General features: G+C 44.8%; 1 long non-coding RNA gene across 1 annotated transcript in view; it reads left to right on the forward strand.

Annotated features, from left to right (window-relative positions):
• The window catches only part of LOC144141749 (uncharacterized), a 35,019-nt gene extending 27,066 nt beyond the window's left edge, over positions 1-7,953 (forward strand). Inside the window, exon 4 of the long non-coding RNA XR_013316688.1 lies at positions 7,694-7,953. This is a non-coding gene — a long non-coding RNA (uncharacterized LOC144141749). The remainder of the gene's footprint in view (positions 1-7,693) is intronic.
• The last annotated feature ends 15,556 nt before the right edge of the window (positions 7,954-23,509 follow it).

The raw sequence follows: 23,509 nt of genomic DNA on the forward strand, positions 1-23,509 counted from the left end.
GCCGACAGATGGCGCCATCACGTCGACGGCCATGTGGTACGCGATCTGGGCTCCTGCGCACGTCCATCACCTTTATATGCACCGATATACTACAGCACCTCCGTACGTGACTATTCAGTCCGTAGATGCCGCGGCGAGTAGTGTTGTGAGCAACCCCGCCGCTAGTGACACGGCCGGAGTCAAATGAACTTTAGGCGTACACTGTCGCGAGGGGCGCACTTCTGAACGCGCCCACCGCCAGCCTCTACCTTAGGACCCTTTCAGTGGGTCCAGAAGTGCTCCCGAGACGATACGATGGCCGTCCAATGAGGAATCTCGTCTCGCGCAGCGCAGCACGCGGCGGACTACGACCCACTTATATACACCGATAAAGTAGCAAAATCTCCGTCAGCCAACTTCGAGTGGGTACACACCGCGGCGAGTGGCGTTTTTAGCCACCCCCGTCTGTGCGCAATGTGGCGGCTAGCGTGCCGAAGTCAGCTACGTAGTTTCAGCAGATTTCACAGGCGTGGAACTGGCTTGTACTCACCATCACGATATCTTTGCTTAGACGCGCACGCTAGTTCATCATCGCCATTGTTCGGATGCTCCTTACAGGTTCTGGCTGCGTTCACCAAAGAAAGGGTCTCCTCGTCTTTAAGTAAGCCTTCACTGCTACGCACCTGACTATGGTTTTATTACTTATGCAAGTTCGTTGCATTGCCATTCGCTCATGTACCGCAATCGAGGCCCTTGACGAACCGCTTTGCATTACAGAGAAACGACCATTCCTTTGGATGGTAACGGAAAACATGCGAGTCGTCCCCTTGGGGCAACCAAGTATGTTGCTGCAGCAAAATTAGTGTTTTTCGGGTAGTGTGACGAGCGAGGTACAGACTAGAAATTTGTACAACCCTGAAGCAGCCGTGTACCTTACCTTGTCAGTAAGAATGGGAATGTGCAAGTGAGGCTGCGCCGTATGCGTTTCTCAACGACGCTTGAATGAACTGCATGAGAACCTGTACAAACCGTATATGATGCCAATACATGAAAGCAGAAAGTAGGTATTGAGAGATCGTACAGAGGAAACTGGATGAACAACTGAGAGGGGCGGCATCAAGTAGCAGCAGCCGGCTACAAGGTCCATTTGCTAAGTGCGGTCCGCTCTACCCGCAGGCATTTCGGTCGCCGGCTCAACATCCCCTAGTTCCTGAGTCATCACTAGCCGCCGTGGTCAAAATCTTAGCGCGCCTGTGCCGCATCTTCGTGTGTGTATCAAGTGTTGGCGCGCAAGAATAACAGCTGCGCCTGAGCCGTCTGCAGCCTGCCGCGTTTGTGCCGTCAACTCGTCGCGACCACCGAGGATGTTGAAAATGAACCCTCAAGGCACCGCCAGCTTCACATGGCGGCAGCAGTTGCAACAACAAGGCCCATTTGCTAAGTGCTGCCTGCTCTACCCGCAGGCGGGTCTCTTGCTACATATGTTCTCTGGCATTACGTTTGCCGCTACTGCTGTCCTGCAAAATTTTCTCTTCTATGTGCTCGGTGAACCCAACCATGCCTACAACAGCGCACCTTGCTAAGAAACTTGCCATTCTTGAGTCCCTGCTCAATGAGCAACTTCAGTGTATGCTCGAGGTTAAGGCTACGATGGAAACGTTAGGTCTTGCAGAAGAAGTGAAACTTGATGAAGGTGTCAATTTTACGAGCAAGGAATATGACGAGATGAAGGCAAAGCAGGAAAAACTAATATTGTGAAACAGACAGTTTATGGCGCAGAACGCAGTTCAGGAAAAAAGGGTGGCCAAGCTCCAGAATACTCAACAGCTAGAAATATCGAGATCAAGGGAATCGCTGTAACCGTAGGAGAAGTCAGCACCGGCGTTTTGCAGAGTGTGTGCCATGTGTGCTATTGAGTGCCATGTCGATTCTTGGGAAGTCGATGTTGTCCACCGCGTCACGAGTATGTCGAAAACCAAGAATAAAAAGAACATTATCGCACGGTTCGTCAGGCGTGAAAAGAAAAAAAAGACTTTGTCCGGAAGGCGGGGGAGACCAGGATAAACACAAGCAATATTGGTTTCTCTGGTAAAACACAGGCCCCTGTTTTTGTCAACGAACACCTGACCTTCGAAAACAAGAAACATTTTTAAGTGCCTGGAACTAAAGAAAGAATCTAGGTGGCGATTCTTGTGGACGGGTAACTGCCGTATCAAGGCCCGTAAAACAGAAGACAGGAAGGTCTGTCGCATAGACCTGAATAGACAGAGGTCTTTCTGTCGCATAGACAGAGGAAGGTCTGTCGCATAGACAGAGAGAGAGACCTGCGCGTGTTCACGTAATTCGTGCGTAATCACCCTCCTCCTGATGGATGCCTGCTCACTTCGTAGCCAATGCCTTTTGCTGTGCCCAAATGAAGCGAAAGTCGACTTTCTAATCACTAGCGCTGATTGATACACTTTCGTACACGGAGCCCTCCGGAAAATTTTGACACAATGGATTCATCGCCTGGCTAATTCATAATTTTACATTCATTTACACCTCCGAAACGTGGCTTTCAGGTACCGATGGTAACTTGCACGCTTTGCCCTCATACCAAACGGAGTACTGCCACCGCTCAACAGACAGCCATAGAGGAACCGCAGTTTTTATCTCGCGTGACGTCTCGTACATGCGCAGACATGATCTTTCACTAAATGTCAGCCACTGCGAATCGTTTTGTGTCCGGCTGGACCGCTTTTTCTTATCACATAATAGTAAAAGCTTCATCCTTGGATGCTTCAATCTTTCGCTTTCATCTTCCCTCCGTGATTTTTTTAAGTGCGAATGCACTTTATAAGCGACCCCAAACCATCCACCGCCGGCGGCGGCGGCGGCGGCGTCCGCAGTGCTCCTCTATATTTAAAAAACAAACAGCATCCGGCGCCAGGTTTCGATCCGAGGACTCTGCGGCCGCAGCGCGACGCTCTACCGACCAAGCCACGGACGCGACGGTGATATCAGTGTTAGTGACGTGCCTTATATCTTTAACGCATTCAAACTACGTCGTCAGCGGCGTGTGTTGGCGACTCAGCGGCGTTATAGCGGCTTGATAACTGCGTGGTGTACACGTGATACTACAAACCTGATGGAAGAGATGGAAGAGAAGGCGGCGAGGCGGTGGGCTGCGGGGGCCGAGCGCAAGCGCCGCAAGCGGGCCGACAACCGTGCATTCGCACTTTCACATTCTCCCCCTCGGGGAAATGCGGGGGAATTTTTTTCTTGGCCTTGATGTTATCCTCAATAAATGAAGTGTTGAAAATAAGGATATTTTTTAGCAGGCGATATCAATATTATCTTGCTCAGCACTAATTCCAACTTGTGTTCTGCGACACTGACTGGTTCTCAGGGTTTGGCCTTCAATTCTATATTAATGCCGTCCCCCTCTCTAGATGCACGTCACAACGATCGCGCACTCTCTTAGATCTCGCATTAAATAATATAACGCCACAACCCCTGTCTGCCGTGGTGGACGTTGACGTAACTGATCAATTTTATATTTGTTCATCTTTGACACTGAAGCGCCATGTAGAAATACTATGCACTACACATCCGTATTTGATGCTGAAAAAGTTGTAGAAGCCATAACAGAAACTAACTGGTCGACAGTTTATTCTCTGTGTTATTCTGAAGAAGCCCTGCAGCAGTTTTCTTCGTCATTTTAAAGGTTTTTTTAAATATAAACAGGGTGAAATGTGAAAGAAAATTTAAACACCCGCATAAGCGTTCGATGACTAGTTGGCGTTTAAAAAGTCTCAGAAAAAAGATTACCTTTACAGAAGAACAAAATGACAACCCTTTAGCTGTAAGCTTGTGCTGCGTTATAAAAGTGATGTTCTATTGTAAACATGCTATTAAAACAGGCAAGAAAGCGTTACTATGAATGCCAATTCACTAAATATAAAAGCAATATTAAAAAAAAACTAGTGGAATCTACACAGCAACTTTCTTTTCACAGCTACAACTAGCGCTCCTGTACGCAAAATATACACAATGGCATATATTTTCATCAGCCCATTCAAATTGCTAATACTTTCAGTGAATAATTTACTTGTTACATACACACCCGTCAGAATATAAATGTGTGTCAGAACAACTAGTGTGCTAGCCAGTAATTCTTTCTTTTCCCGGTTACAACAAACGAAGTAATTGCACGCCTTCCTCTCTCAAAAATACAAGTACAGGCCTGTATAAGATTTCCATACGTCATTTACCATTGTTTGCTCATGTCATTTTCCACACGCTCAGTAACATAATAAACCTTATCCTCAAAGCCAGTGTTTTTTTTCTTCCTCCGTGAAAAAAGCACAGGCCCTACCCATCTTTAAAAAAGGTGACCGGCTGATAATTTCTAGTTATATACCATCTCCATTCTTCCTACTGTTTGTGAATAATTGAATATTAATTTGCTAGACCCCTTATTAGCTATTTATGTAAATTCAATCTCCTTTGAATGACAGTTTGGTTTCCGATCAGGGCGTTTTAATAACCATCCTTACTTTCCATAACAGGCTATATAAACAAATCAATGGACACCGGAAATTTTGTGGGTTCAGCTTATCCATGTTCCAGCAAGGCATTTCATACGATTAATCACGATATTTTGTTCCAGAAATTAGAAGCGTTGGGGGTAACAGGGCCACCTCTAACATTAATAACACGTCATTTGCTCAAAAGCAGTACACGGTATCTGTGGCTGATACCTTCTTTGAAACGATAACATTTAACCGAGATGTTTCCCAGGGTTCCATTCAGGCTCCGCGGCTCTTTATTGCATATCGTAATGACCTACCAAATTTACTTCATATTATCACTATATCTTTATGGGCTGAATCGATAACTTCTCTCACCTCCAAGCTGAATACTGTATTCAAAAACATCGTTAATTTGTATAGCAACAATTACTCAGGTATTAACCCACAACTACTAAATTTATGATTTTCAGGACTTCCCCATAAGGCAGGCCAGCATCCTCCGCGCAATAATGCTCGGACCTCACACCATTTCGTCGTCCGAACTTTCATAATTTCTTGTCATCGAGCTCTACCCTAGTCTTACGTTTTGTTTTTTTTACACAACTTAAGCCAAAAACAGCATTTGGCCTCCTCGCAATATTGAAGGCACGGTAGTTTTTTTTCTCAGCATGCACTGCTATAATTTTTTTTTGCTTTCCCTCATAGTCATATCAATTATATCATTGCCTCCTGGGGTGAAGCATATTGTTCACATATCTGATCAGCGCAACACATCCAGAATCAATCCATCCGCATTATGAAACGTATTTCATATCGTTCTTCAGCTCCACCTCTGTTGCGTGGGAACAAGATATTACCAGTAAAGGAATTATTTACTATACCTTAGCCATATTTTTTACATGACACTTTACTGTTACATTTCATACAACGCCATCGATCTTGTTCAATTAGGGGCAAAAAATGTCACAAGGTTTGTAGAAAATAACTTCTTATTATCTACTGTGCGTACTAATAAAAGCAAAAAAACTGCTTGCGTTGCGGCAATTTCATTTTGGTATGGCCTCCCTCTCGACATAAAGTCTTCATCATCCATAGCGATCTCCAAAAAATGCTTCAAAGATTTTTTGCTGTCGTTAACAGAGTAAGTCACACTTACATTTTATGGTTGTCTGCAGTGGTGGTTGCTCCTGTATGCCTTAATTTTGTATTGTTGTGCTTAATTTTCGTTTGTTGTGGTTTGTTTATGTCTTTTTGTTTATTTCATTGTTTTCTGATTCTCAAAACTATGTGGCTCGATATGTGGATTTCTTTTTTTTGACTAGGTGTTATTATGAATATTTGTTTTATTTAGCTGCCTTATATGAATCCCTGGATCCGGACAGGCCGCCAATGGAATCTGAACCTGGCAACGTTCAACGCGCGAACCTTATCTAGCGAAGCAAGCCTCGAGGTGTTGTTCGAGGAATTAGAGGGCATTAAATGGGATATAATAGGGCTTAGCGAGGTTAGGAGGGCAGGCGAAGCCTTTACGGCGCTGAGAAATGGACACGTCCTTATGTAAGAATACTAGAGGATATCTACAATGGGTCTACAGCTACCATCATCCTCCATAGGGAGAGCAGTAAAATACCTATAAGGAAGGGTGTCCGACAAGGAGACAGAATCTCTTTAATCTCTGAGACACAGGGCATGTAATGCGAAGGCAAGATAAGCGCTGGTCATTAAGGGTAACAGAGTGGATCCCTAGAGAAGGCAAGCGTTGCAGGGGGCGGCAGAAAGTTAGACGGGCGGATGAGATCAAGAAGTTTGCGGGGATAAATTGGTCACAGTTGGCACAGGACCGAGATAATTGGAGAATAATGGGAGAGGCCTTTGCCCTGCAGTGGGCGTAGATAGGCTGGTGATCATGATGATGATATTCGCGTTGTGCATTCATCATCGAGGGTCCCGTTACAGTCGTGAGGCTCTGGGACCCTCGCCTGTATAATAGTTTGTTTGCATGTTTGAGAACAAAATAAAAATAAATTTGAATTTATATTCGAACTGGAGAATCTTGAAGAAATTGTGTGTCGTCAAGGCAAATGCGGACGAAAAGCTGCTTGTGGAGCGCACAGTCGGAAGAACAGACAGTCTGGTGCGCAGGTCTCGTTAGATACCGGTACACTGGGCAGATCTCGTTATACCTTGGGAAATACATGTAGGAGTTTTCCCAATTACACCAATAACCCATAAAGGTGTTTCGAAAATAGTGCTCGAACTGTAGTTACTTCTGGGTAGGCCCAGAAAAATAAGGTGCGCTTGTCCTTGCAGACTTTGAATTGTACAAAGGCAATATGTGGATATTTGAGTAGCATGAGACAAAAAATCGAAGTAGTTGTGAAAGAGATATGCCTTACCACAAATACCGGTGCTACTACAGGTATAAAAACTCTCTTATCGACGGCATTTTCTAGAAAAAAGCTGTTCAATGGGTATGCAGGAATTTGCATTCGAATAACGCCAGATAGCAGCAATCCTTAGCCTACAAATGAGGCCTTCTTGCAGGTGAGATTACCTGCGTAGTGTGGGTAATGTTGACGCCGTTGATAGATACAGCCTCTACACGCTTACGTCCTATGGGTAACAATGATCACAAAGCACCATAAATAAATAGCTGCACAATATTACCCTCATTGTATATAAATGTTTGAACTTCCCTTTACAAAGTTATCCGTGTTGGGAACCTTGATAAGGGTATTATCTGTAGGCACAAATTTGGTCCAGTATATGCGCATAGGCTTGACGTTTGGGAATTAAAACGCAAAGAATGTTTCTTTCGCAATGGCAAGCCGGCAATTTTTTAATAAAAGAGAACTTCAGGCGAGTAGAATAATGTACTCAAATTTGTAATACAACAGCGTGAGCTAGTTTGTATGTCCGCCAGAAGGTGCTAGCAGAAAGAGCACTTTCTCATCAAAGGCTGCAAAGATGGGTACGTGTTTTGATTCCTGACCATTCTTGGGAGTTTCAGAATTCGACATGCTTAAAGACTGAGCAGAAGGTTGAGTAGTAAAGCCCTAATTATAAATATATGAAATATCCTGCAAGAAGATTAATTGAGTATCGGATTTCGGATATGCCCAAATTTTGTGAAACATTCTTAGATTGTCTGTAAAGCAGACAAAACGATGTGCTGTAATCGTTTATTTTTCTTATTTCAGGAAGTCGAGAAAAGCCAAAAATAAACAGCAAAAAAGAAACTGATGTTATTGGAAGAACTTTTAAAACTAAAAAATTATAAATTCACACACCAAGAGTTTCGATGTATTTTCATTTCAACGTTCTCAGTTTGAAAACTGTATTACGGTGACACATTCTGAAGAGGAAGCACCTGTTTTTTTGGATCCAACTCACCGTTGTAAAGAACCCAGAGGTTTACTGACAGTCAGTGACGAATGCGCATCATTGACATTATGGTCGAATAAAAAAGAGATATATATTGCATCAGGCATTTCTGTGTAAAGCAGCGACGTTTTCCGCAAAGGAGGAAGGTGTCAGAATTTGGGGAAACCAATTATTTGCCGACACAGGTGAAGAATCACGACTCCTGCCGGGTTTCTGCATTTTACCGTAAAGTACGAGGGTCATAAACCGCAGATACACCATTAGCAGTATCGCACACAACGTCACTGCAACCGTCCACAATTCAGAATTGCTGTTAATATGTCTTATTATCTGAACTATTTCACATACCACGATCACTCCTTCCATTTGCGAAATCTTAGATATTTTCAGGAACTTCAAAAAGCTTTGTAGCATGGAACAATGGGAGTGATTTTATCAATTCCGCTGTGCCAGGTTTTTGGTACAAGTTTTGAACGCAGTTAGAACAGTACAGTGAAAGCTGGCAAATTGGAACTGCAAGGGGAAGTTGGGGCAGTTTGAATTATTGAGAGTTTGAACTCATGAAAGTGAATTACAAATGTAGTAGTACAGTAGCAGTAGTAAAATGTTATAGATCCGGTAAAGTAGGAGTGTTTTCCTATTCCAGAAAGCCATGTGATCAGCGGTCAGCCTTCACTTGGGGGCCATGATTGTCTGCACTTTCAGATCGCTGCTGGCCACTAGGTTCTCCCACCGCTGATTCAACGTCTAAATGTCCAGCGAGGTGAAAGATCCAACGATACAAAATGTCCAACAGTGGATATTCCGTCTCGTTGGATCTTTCGTCTCGTTGGACATTCAGGCTCGATCGGACCTTCGGTCTCGTTGGATCTTTTGTCTCTTTGGACATTCAGGCTCGATTGGACCTTCCGTCTCGGTGGATCTTTTATCTCGTTGGACATTCAGGCTCTTACCATTAAATGAATGTCCGGAGCACTCTAAAGTTTCCTTCAATGCCCTCTATCGCAATATTGTTGTTTGAACTTCTGCAGTGTCACGTGCAATAACTTTTACTCGGTAATTTGAAGTAAATGCACGCCTGGCACCTCTGATTTCCGTTGTAAAATATTGAGTCTGCTAGCACCGCTATTGTCCACAGCAAGCTTGGTCGCGAGTACGTTGCTGAGAGTGCCTAACTAGGACTTCAATTTTTCTATTAGGCCCTTTTTTATCATTCGGGCAATCTATAGGGTTTTTCTTGTTTTTTTTTGCAATAATATCAGCGAAGAAATTACGTTACTGATCTTCATGCGCATGGCAGGCACGCGAGCGCTAAGCAAACAGGCAAACAGTCACGTGCTCTTCCAACCAAAAAAGGAGGGTGCTAAACCGTCGCCTGACACTAACCGCGTACGCGCGCAAGTGTCCGTCAACTGCTCGCAGCCCGTAAGAAGCGGTAGATGCGGATGATGGTTGTATATTCTCGGTTCGGTCTCACCAAGGCGCCATTTTGATGCGTCATTTGTCATGTCTGATTTCACATATTAACCAGTTATGGAGATAAAACATCCAACTTGAATATCTCCTCTTCTGGTATTTCGTTTAAATTTCGCACCCGCTTATAGAAATGATGTTATTGTGCTTCACGCTGTCACAAGAGCAAGCCACAATTCTGACCATGCGGACGCGCGATATTTTGGGTGTGTTGTTAGAGTTCCGGAGGCTTTGAGGGCGCGTCAGAAATGCAGCTCATTGCTTTCTGGATGGCTTACTCTGTCTACTAGCTTTTCATATTGGCAGCCACAATATTGTAAGTATATAACAATGGGCAAGCAAATGGAAGTTTGCCAGCAAGCAATACAAGGAAGTCGAACTGCGAGACTGACCTAGAGGCGTCATTATTCAACGAGTCCAATGAAGCATTAATTAAATGAGGCAAGAGCAAGACCGAAGAGAGAGCTAGCTGCAATTCAGGTGAACCTTGTGCACGCACTGCGCTTCTTTCAATTCTTTCTTGTCTTTCTCAGGATTAATTTTCCGTCTCCATAATTTCGATTCATTGAACGTGTTAAGGCCTTCCCTATTTCACAACCGACCACATTTTATTGAGTCAACTAAAAATAGTGTTCGCATGAGAACAAGTTCTGAAACAATATTTCATCAAAACATATAAAACACATACGATATACTTTCTTAGGCTACCTTCGGCCTAAAAGTGCTTCATGGTGTACACCAACAATCTGCGTGTACCTTTCCAAAAGTTTTACACTATAGCCTAACCTAATACATTTAACTCAAAAATGCGATGACCAGCGTTATCTGTAAAGTACACGCTAAAAAAGGAAAGAAAATGAACAGCTACAACAGATATTTTCCATTTAGTCTCAAATTTGTTCCCCCTTTAGACTTCTTACCACGCAAGAAGCTTTAGACTTCTTACCACGCAGGAAGCTGAAAAGGGAAATATTTTGACCAAATAGGCTCAGAGAGAGAGAGAGAGAGATAAACTTTATTTTGAAGCCTGTGTCCAAAGGACTGCTCGGCTTCTTGGTTAGGTTGCAGGGACTATAGTCCTGGCTATCTATAGTCCTGGCGTGTTTTTAACGTGGTGCACCAGCGTGGTCCAATAGAGCTCTTCAGCTTCTTCAAGCCTTTGGTAAAACTATAAATGGTGCTCTTCATTCTGCATAATGCACGTGTTGCACTGATGCCAGTAAATACTTTTTTGCAGTAATTATATCTCTTTAGACTTCTACGCAATCAAAAGGTATGAGCCTTAGAGCATAGAAAAAATTGTCCTTAAAGCTTACTCGCTAGATTTAGCAATTATGCATCGGAAAGCGGAATTTTCAAACGGCAGGTGCGTTCAGCTTGTGTTCCGTTGACTAGCGTAACAAAGGAATAGTAGAAAATTGTGCGCGAAGTGGAAACACTAAGCGGAAATAGCAACCTATGCGCATACATACTCGGAATTTCAGTGAAACCCCTGGTGCCAACCTATCTTTTTTAAAGAGGTTAAGAAGGTCAAATGCAACAGCATAATTCGATGGAGCCAGGCTTTGATCACCCACTAAACTCCATACTAGCCCTGAAAGACGTTTTTTAATCAAAAAACAATACGAACAATTGCAAAATATTGAAATGTTACGCCACATCATGACAGCGGTGTCGTAATGGATAAATACCAGGAATCTTCGGTTCAAGAGCGCCACAGTGCTTAATTGCGCACATCCCCAAATTACGTTTAATTTACTAAGCCGATCTCCCGTTTATGTTTAATTTACTACGCACCGGAAGCTCAGTGTGCAAGGTACTGACTGTGCTACTGAGCACAAACTTACGGTTGGTGACTATGCCGGGTAACGTAGGAGACGCAAAAACGTCAGTGTGTCTGCATTTGAGCGCACGTTAAAGATCATTAGGTATCATCAATTATTCCGTAGCCCTCCACCATGCATGGCTGTCCGCAAAATACTGGCTGAATATGCATTTTGTTCCCAAATACCCGTTTTAACACGTTTAATATTTTCATAATGGATATTGGGATAATGGATACCGCTGTCGGATATCGCTCTCGCATTGCTCTCGGATGGAGGGACATACAACTATTGGGGGATGTACAACTATACTTGAAACGAAGGAGAGAAGAAGAGAGAGAACGCCAGCCGCCGATGCTGGTTGAATGCAATTATTTATTCTCAAAGCGAATAAGATGATTTTGTGTGCACGTTATTCTAGTCAACCATTAAGGAGTGCTCCATCTAACTCGACAAGATAGCCCGTACGTTGCTAAAAATCAATTGAGCAGAAGTTTGTTTTTATAACTTAAGGGTGATTAACGAAAGTTTGTGATTTCCGGGCAAGTTTCACACGCCATTAATAATACGATGGTACTCTGTGCCGCGAACAAAGAGACTAGTCTTATAGATTTCCATACTAAAAATCACACTTTCTTATTGTTTTGTGTCGGAACTAATTTTCTACATATAAACCTAAGGAGGCGATTACATATGCAGATAGCCCTGGCTCGGCCGGTAAGACCAAGTGGTTGTAATTTTTTGTGAATCCAAGGCTCCTGGAGTTATTCAAACTTTAGCGATGCTGCGTGTGTCCCTGAGGGTCGGCATCCAGTTCCTAGCCCTGTATGCACATGAGGTTTCTGACGTTGCGCTGAACCTATTTCCAGATATTCGCCTTTCTAACTTAGTGTGCGATGCTGCGGAAGGTCTTATTTCGCGTTCCCAAAGGTCTTTAAACCCTCACTATTGAATAATTTTCGTATTTCAAAATTGAGCGAGTTGGTGGGCTGGTTAGGCGTCGGTTACTGCGGTTTGGTTATATTGCGTTTCGAAGAGCGCCTTGATAATTCGGATTTTTCTTGTTTCTAAGTGCCTGACCAATGCAGCGAAAGCGGTTTTTACACATTTTGAGTGTTTAAAAGGCCCTTGAAGGTGGTTTACTTGCCTCTTTTGTGATTTTCTCCGGTGGCTTCGCTCATTATGGTCACTGCGACTGTAGTTCGTTTACATTTGGGTTTTTGGCTGCAACTTTACCAGAAATGCGCCCAGCAAACTGCTTTAACTAGCTAAACTATGGAATCAGCCGCGCGATAACGGGAGTGGGACCTTAGGGTCCACCCTGCCGCGGAAGTTAGCTAGGTTCGTTTTACTTGCGTTCACACTTAACTTGTTGCAGCACACACCTGCCGAACAAACAGAATGTAAAATCTGTAAAATTATCGGTGCTAGGTGGTTTGTATGTAGTATAGTGGCCCCCCAGAACGTTATAAAAGTGCGTTGGGACAGGATTGAAGCTTACATGCCCCAGTTGCCTACAAAAATATGAACGTTCGTGCAGGTCCTCGTAAACATGTTCGCCATGACAGGAAGCTTCAAATAGCTCACCAGTAAGCCAGTCCCGCAGCTACGTCCTTCAGAACCACGCGTATAAAAAGCAAAACCGGCAAACGCTTGGTCAGTAAAACTGCCAGCGTGCGCGACAACTTCGTCTACGTAAAACGCCTCTTCCTTTGTATCTATTTTTTGTTTTGTTCTCTGAGTCCGACTGGCGTGCAGGTATGTAGTGCTGCGTGATCCGCCACCCTCCCGGATAACTAAGGGAATAGAAAGGTTCAACTATGCTAGGAAGGCTTTTAGGGACACAAACACCCCTACCTCACCAGAGAAGAATCTGACCACCCTGGTGTAATAGTTGGCAGCCATCTCCCATGACTGACCAACTCAACTTTCAGCCCTCAGGTGACGACGCTATAACCGTGGCTTTTTGAAGGAGGGGTGGTATAGTGTATTGCAAAAGCTTGCTGTAGCATGTTCCAGGTGCGTGAAAACTCAGAAAGTCCACATAGCCTGGAAGAACGAAAAACATTCTCTTTCATATGAAGGAAAATCCCAAGGACCTCAATTATTGCAGTTCTATGAGGCTACTCTCACTTGTTTACAAGCTGTTTACCAAACCCGTAGATAACCGCACAGGTGACAGCCTGAATTTCCTAGGACCCAGAGAGCAGACTGTGTTTAGTAAAGGGTACTCAACCACGGCTGACATCTGTGTAGTCGATGAAGCAATATAAAAGTCAGGAGAATGCACTAAACCCCTTTATATGGAATTTATATACTACAAGAAAGCGTTTTATTCCCTGCTCACCGCAGCAGTGGTAGAAGCAATGAAATACCAAGATATAAAGGAGATCTACGTAAGACTTGTGGAAGACATGTACAAAAAATGCACGGACAGGAAACCCTCCACACGCAAAGCGATAAATTCCCGATCCTAAAGCGAGCAGGGCAAGTCGCTACCACTTCGCCAAAAGTATTCACAGCATGTCTGGAGGGGGTATTTAGAAAGCCTGACTGGGGAAACTTAAGATTTACTATAAACGGGGAATACGTGAGCTATTTGAGGTTTGTGTACGATATAGTCTTAGTGAGTGAGACCGCAGTATACGCGCAAATAATGCTTGACGCACTGTAACCAGAAAGCACGGCTGTAGGGGTAAAAATAATAATTAATAAATCTAGAGTAATGACAAAAAAGCATTCCAAAAATGTCCTCTTCAGCGTAGTAAACGAAGTCCTAGAAAAGGTAAAGGAAAATACCTACCTCGTAGAGATGGTTTAAGCTGACCCCAAGAACGAGATTGAAATAGGCTGCAGAACAGGTATCAGTTGGGGAGCCCTTGAAAGCAGTCCCAAATAATAAAAAGCATGCTACCGCTTTCTCTCAAACGAAAAATAAACAACCAGTGCATATTGCCGGTTGTAATATGTGGAGCTGTAACTTGGCGCCCTAATAAACAGCCAGGAAGCTACTAAACGGGCCATGGAATGAATAATGTTTGGTGAGACACCTGGGGACAGGACGCGAGCTACCTTTGTCAGAGAACACACGGGGGTAGAATATATCGTGGTTAGTTCAAATAAACATAAAGAAATGCACTTGGGCTGTCGATGTAGTGAGATGAACCGAAAACCGGTAGAAAATAATGTAACAGAGCGGATACCAATTGAGGTATCGAGGAGCAGAGTAATGCCTTTCATCCTATGGAGGAATGAAATAAAGATATACGGGGGTGAGCTATAGAGTAGAGCAGCGTAGGACAGGAATGGTTGGAGATCAACGGTAGAGGCCTTCGTCCTGCAGTGGACCCGAGCATGCCGATGATGATGATGACGTGCATTCCTATCTAATGTACCGTCTTTCACCGGTAGGAAAATGTCTTACGGGTTTGCAATACCCGCACTTCAGTGGAATCTGGTTGTAATTACACGAGGCGACACATTTACTTGTTTGTTTTACAACATAGTCAGATACCTTCTTCATTGAAGCTTTTTTAAGAAATGGGGTGAGCTAACGAGCATAGATTGACCGGTATGTTGTTCTTTTGAGCAGCAAGCTATTTTGCGTGTCATGTGTCTGGCATTGTGTGTACTTTTTCTACAATTTAACGTCCCATGTACGCCTGATTTCAGACCAACAAATATAGGTAATGGTTGATCATCAGAACCTTTTAAACGTCCCATAGGCCCCGCAGAGAAATCTTCCCTGTCGCATGCAGCATGGCAGATCTGGGCATTAGTGCACAGCCAATACGAGAATCTTTATTAGTGCTTTAACATTCAACTTTATTCATCCCGCGACCGTCTCCGAAGAGAAGTAGAAGGTGAGTTGATGAGCTGGCACCTCAAGGATAAGTTGGAAATGATAACTGTGGGTTCAGGTCGATGACCGTGCATGGGCTATCCTGAAATGAGTACGTTGCGCCCGGAAAAATTCAGCACAACCATCTTTTTATATTGTCGAAAGCTATAGTACCTGGTTGTGCGTAAAAACATAGTGGTTGTGCGGTAAAAAAATGGCCACCGCTGTACACAGCAAAAAAAAAACATTTTAGTTCATGTGGAATTTCATACCTTGTGAGAGTGGGAGCCAAGTGGAAATCACCGAGCAATCTCAGCATGTTGGCCTCGGTGGAACTAAAGTTAAAATAGTTTTCACAGCGCGACACATGGATGTGACGGCCCGTGGGTTGGAAGGCTACATTGCAGACGCAACAAACAGTCATTCCGGCGAAATTGTACTGCAAGTTACTGTCTGCTTTTAAATGTATTCGGCTGAAGGGATGACACAGAAGGGGAGAAGAAATTGTAGACACCATGGATTGGAAAAGGATCTTGTCGGCACAATTTGTCAAAAAGAAAAAAAGCGAAGGTGAAGAAAAACAAGCAAAAACAATTTCTGCAAGGAAGCCCTTCGCACATATCTGCATGCTTTCGTCTTCCAAGCAAGAAAGAAAAAGTGCGTGTCCGAAGTGTTACTTTCTCTTTCAATAAATGTTAACACCTCTACTTGAAATAAATACTAGCATCTGAAAACAACGTGCAAACCAAAACCTATCAATAAATTACAAAATGTGATCCCAATATAAATATCACGTTAAGATAGGCACCATCGGCACCGTTTTATTTTTATCACTACTGTTTCCGTTGACCCCTTGCACTGAAGCTTGGCAAAACCAGCATACCTAAAAGGTAGACACAAATGAAAGTAACTAAACTAAACACGCTTTGCGTATTGTCTTTTTTGTTTTCCTTGGTTCATGGTTTCGTCTTATTTTAGCTGATTTGCCCATTTTAGCGGTAAACAACTGGCGCAGCAAGCTACACTTCCTTGCATCGTGGCGAGTGTGAAATGGCGGCGGTCTAATTTATTTTCTCTACGCTAAGAGGTGGAAGAAAAAAATGCACGCTAATCCACCCTATGAAGGTGGTTAGAAAGGAAAGCTCTAAACGACACCCAGAACAATTACCCATCCTGCATCACTTGCATTCACCCGCGGGGCTCTACAAAGAATGGAACTAGGGACTAGTGCAATGACTTAAAAACACTCTTTATTACTTTAAAGATATATTCCCTGCTAAGGTTAAATCAATGCATGATTCACGAACGGTGGTTGGTTGAGAAAATGTCTGGAAACTTTTTTTATAAAATTAAACGAAGCTCAAATTCGGTGTTCGACGATCTTACTTCTCCGCCGTCTCTGTCGCAGCCTGCAGAGGGGTCGAGATCGGCGGCAGAGGCGGAGGGCAAGTGCGATTCTATGAATTGGCATGAACTTCTTTTAATTTTTGGAACTCCTAGCGCAAGCGCAAGGCACCCATCTGGCCGCTATGCCGGCCGTGGGCTGAGCGCACGGCGGCGCGAAAGGTCGCGTCTAGCTATCACCAGAGTCTTTTAAGGTCTTACATTGAAAGACTCTGCTATCACGTAGCATTCTGACGGAATGCAGGAGGTAAACCGCACATTTGATTGGTGAGTGTACCGGCTGCCACCGCCGTCTCTGAATGGATTCGTAGTTCTGTCAATAAGACAACAGGCCCTCGCTTCGTTTTTCTATTCGTTCCAGGCTCGTTTCCTGGCGGTGCCAGTAAGATCTTTTATTTGTTCGCGGAAGTTTGCTGTTTATACCAACGTTCCCGACAGACTCTTAGGGAGGTAGACGTAAAAAGCTTCGCTTTCAAAATAACCCCATGTGTGTCATTATTCTTTGTTGGCCTTCACGGATCGCACGTGCAAGTGAAAGTTTTGAGCCTGGACCTTGTTCGGCATTGTGTAATTTTATCGGAATAGCCAGTAGCTTAGAGGGAACTCCAAAACTCGGATAGGGCTGTTCTCCTGTTACCACTGAGGGAAAATTTGTGTCGTCATACATAATATTATGCATGGTTTTTTGACCATTGACTATAAGTAGCGCTTTAGTTTTTCGTTCAAATTTTGGAAAGTTAGGGAAAAAGTGTTGCTCTGCATTCGTATTTGTCAGCCTGGAATAAACAAACTGGGCAATAGCTTTTGTGCAGTTTTTCGGGTAGTTTTTTTTTCCGGAGAACAATGACAAGCACGTTTGTTATCGTTTCGACGCCAATAAAATGACAGCTAACGATGTGTAAAGAAGGACGCGGCATGCCCGTGTTGTACGTTGGGTTACTTCCAGCGATCTGTACCAACCCTCACAACCAAAAACGCACGTTCCAACATGTAAAACTGACGGCGAGTTCACGAGGCTGTGGTAGGTGCATAAAGTCTTGTACTTTCGTGTTAAACTGATCGGTATATAATGCTGGCAGCACTGGGAGAGGGAAGGTACAGTGTTCACAAAATTTTCTGTATCCAAACAGCTGCCGGAATGTGGAAAGAGATGAGTGACTGCGCAAAATCTGCTATTTCTGGGTGGGAAATTTTTTAAGCCACAATCAAAAAAGTGTTCAATCTGTTATCAATAACTTCAATGCAAAGTCTGCAGTCGGTGACGGCTCCAGCATGTACAAATTTCGGGATTGGTATCTTGTTATGTTTGGCATATTTTTGGCGCAAAAACATGGAAAAAACCTGAATTCGAATTCCTCGTTTAGGTAAAAAAATCATCATAAAATTCCACAATATGTTGAAATACTTGGCCTAAGGCTGAGTTTTCCAATTTATACTTTTCTCAAATATTTTTGTTTTATTGTATGATCTATTTCGACGAATAAACTATCAAAGTAATAAACTTTTCAGGAAGGAAAGGGACTAAGCAAGAAATATGGATGTGTGGTTGGGGGATGAGATGTTCGTTATTGATTTTTCTTTGTAACAAAGGACACTAGATATGCTATTATGAAAATATAATCGACAAAAACAATGTTTATACGGTTTTTTGATGATGATGGTTTGAGTTTTTTGGCACAAGGCCAGCTGGGGCAAAGAGCGCCAAACAAAAGTATCTAAAAGAAAATAGTGGCTACTAAAGCCAAAATAACAATAAAATCAATTAATGGCAATGGTGATGGCTGGTGTATAGGGCCTCATTTGATTATGCGTGATAGGAAATGAGGTTTAAAAACTTCACGTCTGACAAGTACTCAAACACACGTTTCACAGAAAACATGGCATTGTCACCCAGAAACAGCGATGGATGTAGGGGAATATGTTGTCTGTAGAGTTTTCTGAAGTGTTTGTGTCGTGTTGTGTGAAGTGCCTTGCATGTGATTAGTATGTGCACTACGGATAGGGCCTCTCCGCACCTGCTACACTGGGTCTAGAAGATCCCGTCAGCAGATACGAGTGTGTCGCATGAGGTGCCCTATCCACAGCCCACCCAAGGCGACTTCCGTGTGTCTGTTGTGTGAGTCAGCTGTGTACCGTCCCAAGTGTGGCTTTATTACATGTAGTTTGTTGTTTGTCTGTTCGTCAAAGTGTGTTTGTCATGTTCTGCGCAGGTGTTGTCTTACGTGTGGCTTGTGGTGTGTGTAGGGTATCGTTGTAATGTCTACAGTGTTCCTGAGTGCAGCAGCAGCGGCCCTCTCGTTTGCCAACTCGTTCCCAGCGATCCCTGCGTGTCCTGGCACCCAGCAGAGGACCAGCTCATGCTTTTGTGCATACACAGACACGACAGTGTTGAATAAAAGATTAACTATGTGGTTTTTGGGGGGCTTGTGCGATGACAGTGCGCGAACAACACTCAAAGAAGCTGTATAGATGATGGAATTGGGAATTTGATTTTCGAGAATGTGTCGTACAATCAGTAAAATTCCATACGCTTCTGCTGAAAAAATTGTTGTGTGCACGCTCATGGTTCTGGCTGCATTGAAATTTGGACCATGAGCAGCGCACGACACCATAGTGGAGGTTTTAGAAGTGTCACTATAACATTCTCCACATGTGTATTTAAACTGCAAAGACAGAAAGTGCTGCAGTATTGCAGCTCGTGGTACACGATTTTTGTCAAGTCTCATAAAAGAAAGGTCGCACGACACAGGGCGAACTTGCCAAGGCGGTAAACTGTTAGAAAAGGATGACCTGTACACATCTAAAAACGAAACACTGAGATCCGAAGCTCGCTCTCTCACTCTAAGTGAAAAGGGCAGAGGAACGGATGGGCGATTTACAAAGAGCAGAGATGTTGATGTATCGTTAAAGACAGGATAAAAAGGATGACTATTCAGCGACGAAATTTTAAAAGCATAAAGCAAGTCCATGTACGTTCGTTGGTTCTCAAGGCTCCGATTATCACACTCGACATAAAGACTCTCGGCAGGGCTAGTGCGAAAAGCACCCGAAGCAAGGCGAAGGCCCAAGTGTAGCACTGGGTCCAGAATTCGCATGGCTGTCTTAGTCGCCGACCCATACGCCACGCTGCCATAGTCCAAACGAGACCCAACGAAAGGTGTATACAAGCGAAGCAGGAGTTCTTTGTCGGAACCATAGGATTGGTGGGAGAGTCCCTTAAGTAAATTTATTGTTTTGAGACATTTATTTTTAAGTTCCTTGATGTGGGGAGTGAATGTGAATTTGTTGTCAAACACAACACCTAAGAATTTTTGCTCCTTGTTCACAGGAAGCGACACGCCATTGAGATGAATGTCTGGGTCCGGATGAACCTTGTGCTTCCTGGAGAATACAACACGCGAGCTTTTTACAGTATTCAATTTAAAACCATTCTTGTCTGCCCAGCCGGCACGTTCCTTTGCACCAACCTGGACTTGACGTTCGCAGATTGACATATTGCATGATTTATAGGATATCTGGACGTCATCTACATACATGGAATAAGAGATTGTAGGTGGCTGTGCCTTACCAAGAGAGTTCATTTTTACTATGAAGAGAGTGCAGCTCAACACGCCACCTTGTGGCACGCCATTTTCTTGCACGTGAACCTTTGAGAGTGCACCACCGACTCTTGCTCGGAACATTCTGTCTGACAAGTAACTGACAAGAGCATTCAACATGTTACCCGAAACACCGAATGACGTGAGGTCACTAAGGATTCCATAACGCCAAGCGGTGTCGTATGCCTTCTCAAGGTCGAAAAACACAGTTAAACAATACTGCTTATGCGCGAAGGCATCCTTGATGTACGAATCCAGAGCTACCAGTTGATCGTTCGTCGATCGCCCCACCCTGAAGCCTGCTTGGCTGCTCTCGAGAAGACCGTGGTACTCAAGGAAGTACACGAGCGTGCGATTGATCATCTGCTCGAAGAGCTTGCACAGGCAGCTCGTCAAGGTTATAGGATGGTAGCTTGAGGGGGACGACGGGTCTTTTCCCTCCTTCAAGAAAGCCACTACTATGGCCTCCCTCCAAGAGTTTGGAATGTGCCCTGAAAGCCATATCTTGTTATATAGGTTGTAAGAGTGTTAGAAGAGTGTCTGCGTGCAGGTGTTGTATCATTGTGTATGTGATGTTGTCTGGGCCTGGAGCTGAGGGTTTACAAGTGCTGAGAGCGGCCCTCAGCTCATGCAGTGAAAACTCCGAGTAATAAGAAGATGTTGACCTATTGTTATCTAGTATGGGCTTCTTTTCGGCCATTTGTTTGTGTTTCATGAAAGTGTTTGTGTAGTGTGCTGAACTAGAAACGTGTTGGAAGTGTTGTGCGAGTGTGTCAGCTTGGTCTTCGATTGTGTCCCCTGCAGTGCTGACCAGAAGCAGGCTGTGTGTTGGTTGTCCTTTGAGTTTGCGTATTCGTGTCCATACTTTCCGTGTGTCTGTGTAGGAGTTTATTGATGTTATGAATGTACGTCAACTCTCTCGTTTTGACTCACGGCGCACACGTTTTCCTAATGCCTTGGCCTGTTTGAACAAGAAGAGGTTTCCCGACGTGGGGTACCGACGAAGGATACCCCACGCCTTGTTCTGGGCCTCTCGCGCCCGCCTACAGTCCTCATTCCACCACGGCCTCCGCTGGTTGCGCGGGGCACCAGAGGCGTGGGGAATGGACTTTTCGGCGGCGTCGAGGATGCGCGCCGTGAGGAGTTGGGTAGCTTCTTCAACATGTAGGTGTCCTATGGATGTGTGGTGAAGTTTGGATGTCTCTGTAAATGTATTCCAGTTAGCTCGTGCTTCATTGAACCTATTATGGGAAGATGGACTGCATGGGCATTTACCTATGTATGTTAGTGAGGTGGGGAAGTGGTCACTGCCATATGGTTCAGTGCCCACACCCCACTCGAGAAGAGGAAAGAGAACTGCAGAGCCAATAGCCAAGTCAAGATATGAGTATGTGTTGTGTCCTATGTTATGGTATGTAGGCTGTTTATTGTTGAAAAGGCATGCTCCAGAGGATGTAAGAAACCTCTCTATCAGGCGACCCCGGGCATCCGTGCGAGAAGAGCCCCATAGAGAATTGTGAGCATTAAGGTCGCCTGTTAAGGTGTATGGTTCGGGCAGCTGGTCAACCAACGCATCGAAGTCAGACTCGAAAGTGAAAGAATTGGAGGAATATATATGGAGCATACCGTTATCAACCTATTAAATATTATTGTTCGAATTGCTACAGGCTCAGGGACAGTGTTCAGAGTGACAGGGTGGCAGGCTAAGGATTTCCGGGCAATTATGGCCACACCTCCAGAAGAGTGCGTGCAGCCATCCCAGTCCTTTCAGTATATCAAGTAACTGTTCAAGAAATTTGTGTTTTTAGATTTCCGATGTGTTTCCTGAACACACATTACACTTGGCTGATAAGCATGCAGTATTTCGTATACATCGTCAAGATTATTCAGAAGGCCTCTGCAGTTCTATTGTATTATGTTTTCTCTTCCCATTATGATGTGTTCGGAGCTACTGGAGTGTGACTATTTATGTAGGGTCTTTTGGGGCTTGGACTCTTAGAAGGGGTTTTCTGGCCTTCTCTATGGACCTGGACGTCGCAGCCCGTTCCTTCCGCTGCGATGAAAGCCGGAAGGGCTCGACGTCCATGTCGTCATCTGAAGGCAAGAGGGTGCCCAGCAGACTGGGCCCCCTTGACGTGGTACCCTTTCGGGTGTTCTTTGCCTGCGCTGCCAGTGCCGAAGGTGTGGGGAGCACGACAGATGGCACAGGGAGTGACGCGGGGGAGGGGGTCGCTGCGACTGCCTCCGTGTCCATCTCCATGCCCTTGCGTGTGCTTTGGGCCGGTGGAGAGGAAGCAGTGGATGCAGCGGCATCCCCAACAGACGTTGTTGCCATCACAGCCGCTGCTGGGTGAGCGAGCGGTGCAGAGGCTGGTTGGGCTGCCAGAGGCAACCCAAGGGGGGTGAGGGCGGGACCAAGTCCGACTCGCGGTACTGGGTCCCCGCCGAGACCAGACGCCGCTCCGCCACACGGCGAGCTGCGTCGGCGTACCTCCCCAGGGGGAAAGAGGCGAACCTCTTCCGCGCCTCTGGGAAGGTGATGTTCTCTGTTACTTTGACATTGATTATTTTCTTTTCTTGTTGGAATTTCAAACATTTGCGGGAGTACGCCGCGTGCGATACCCCGCAGTTAACACAAGTGAAGGTGGTGGAGTTGCAGTTATCTGTCGGGTGGTCCTGTGCGGCGCATTTGGCACAGGTCGTTTTGCCGCGGCAAGAGTTGGTACCGGGCCCGAACCACTGGCATTTGAAGCAGCGGCGCGGGTTTGGTATGTACGGTCGGACTGGACATCGTATGAAGCCTGCATTGACCAACTCGGGGAGCGTTGAGCAGTCAAATGTCAAGATCAAGTGTTTTGTACGGATTTCGGTGTCATTTCGACGCATGATTATCCTTCGCACTGCCGTCACACCCTGATCTCGAAGGCCATTGAGCAGATCTGTCTCTGTTTCGTTCATCAGGTCAGGATCGGAGATAACGCCCTGGGAACTGTTCAGCGTGCGGTGGGGTGTGATCTTTATGTCTGTATCTACCATGCGGGTTTGTTTGAGGAGGTTGATAGATTGCTGCCTGTTGTTAATTTCGATCAGGATTTCGCCTGTTCTGAGTTTCTTGGCTTTGTAGGATTTCCCTGCAATGCCCTCAAGGAACTTGAAGATGAGAAAAACAGATTGTGCAGTGGCGAGCTTTGAGTTGTCAAGAGATTCCATTATTAGAAAGCGGGAAAAATTGTCAGATTTTGGAAATGTCAACTGTGGCAAGAGAGGAAAGGAGACTTCGGTGCGGCCCCTTTTCGGTGGCCGATCACGTTTTGGGGGGAGGGGGGGGTGGGGGGGTTGAACTATCCATATAGCATAGGAAAAAGCAGGGGACGGGGGTACTTTCTTCGCTCTGTTTACCCTGATGCCGAGAGAGGTCCCTGAGCTCCCTGCCTGGTAAACAGACAGGGAGCCCATCCGCTGGAGCTTGACCTGGGCCCAACGGCCACCGTT

The sequence above is a fragment of the Haemaphysalis longicornis genome, unplaced genomic scaffold (genome assembly GCF_048455015.1).
Source record: "Haemaphysalis longicornis isolate Haplotype H1 unplaced genomic scaffold, Haemaphysalis longicornis Haplotype H1 scaffold_6, whole genome shotgun sequence".
NCBI classification, from domain to species: domain Eukaryota; kingdom Metazoa; phylum Arthropoda; class Arachnida; order Ixodida; family Ixodidae; genus Haemaphysalis; species Haemaphysalis longicornis.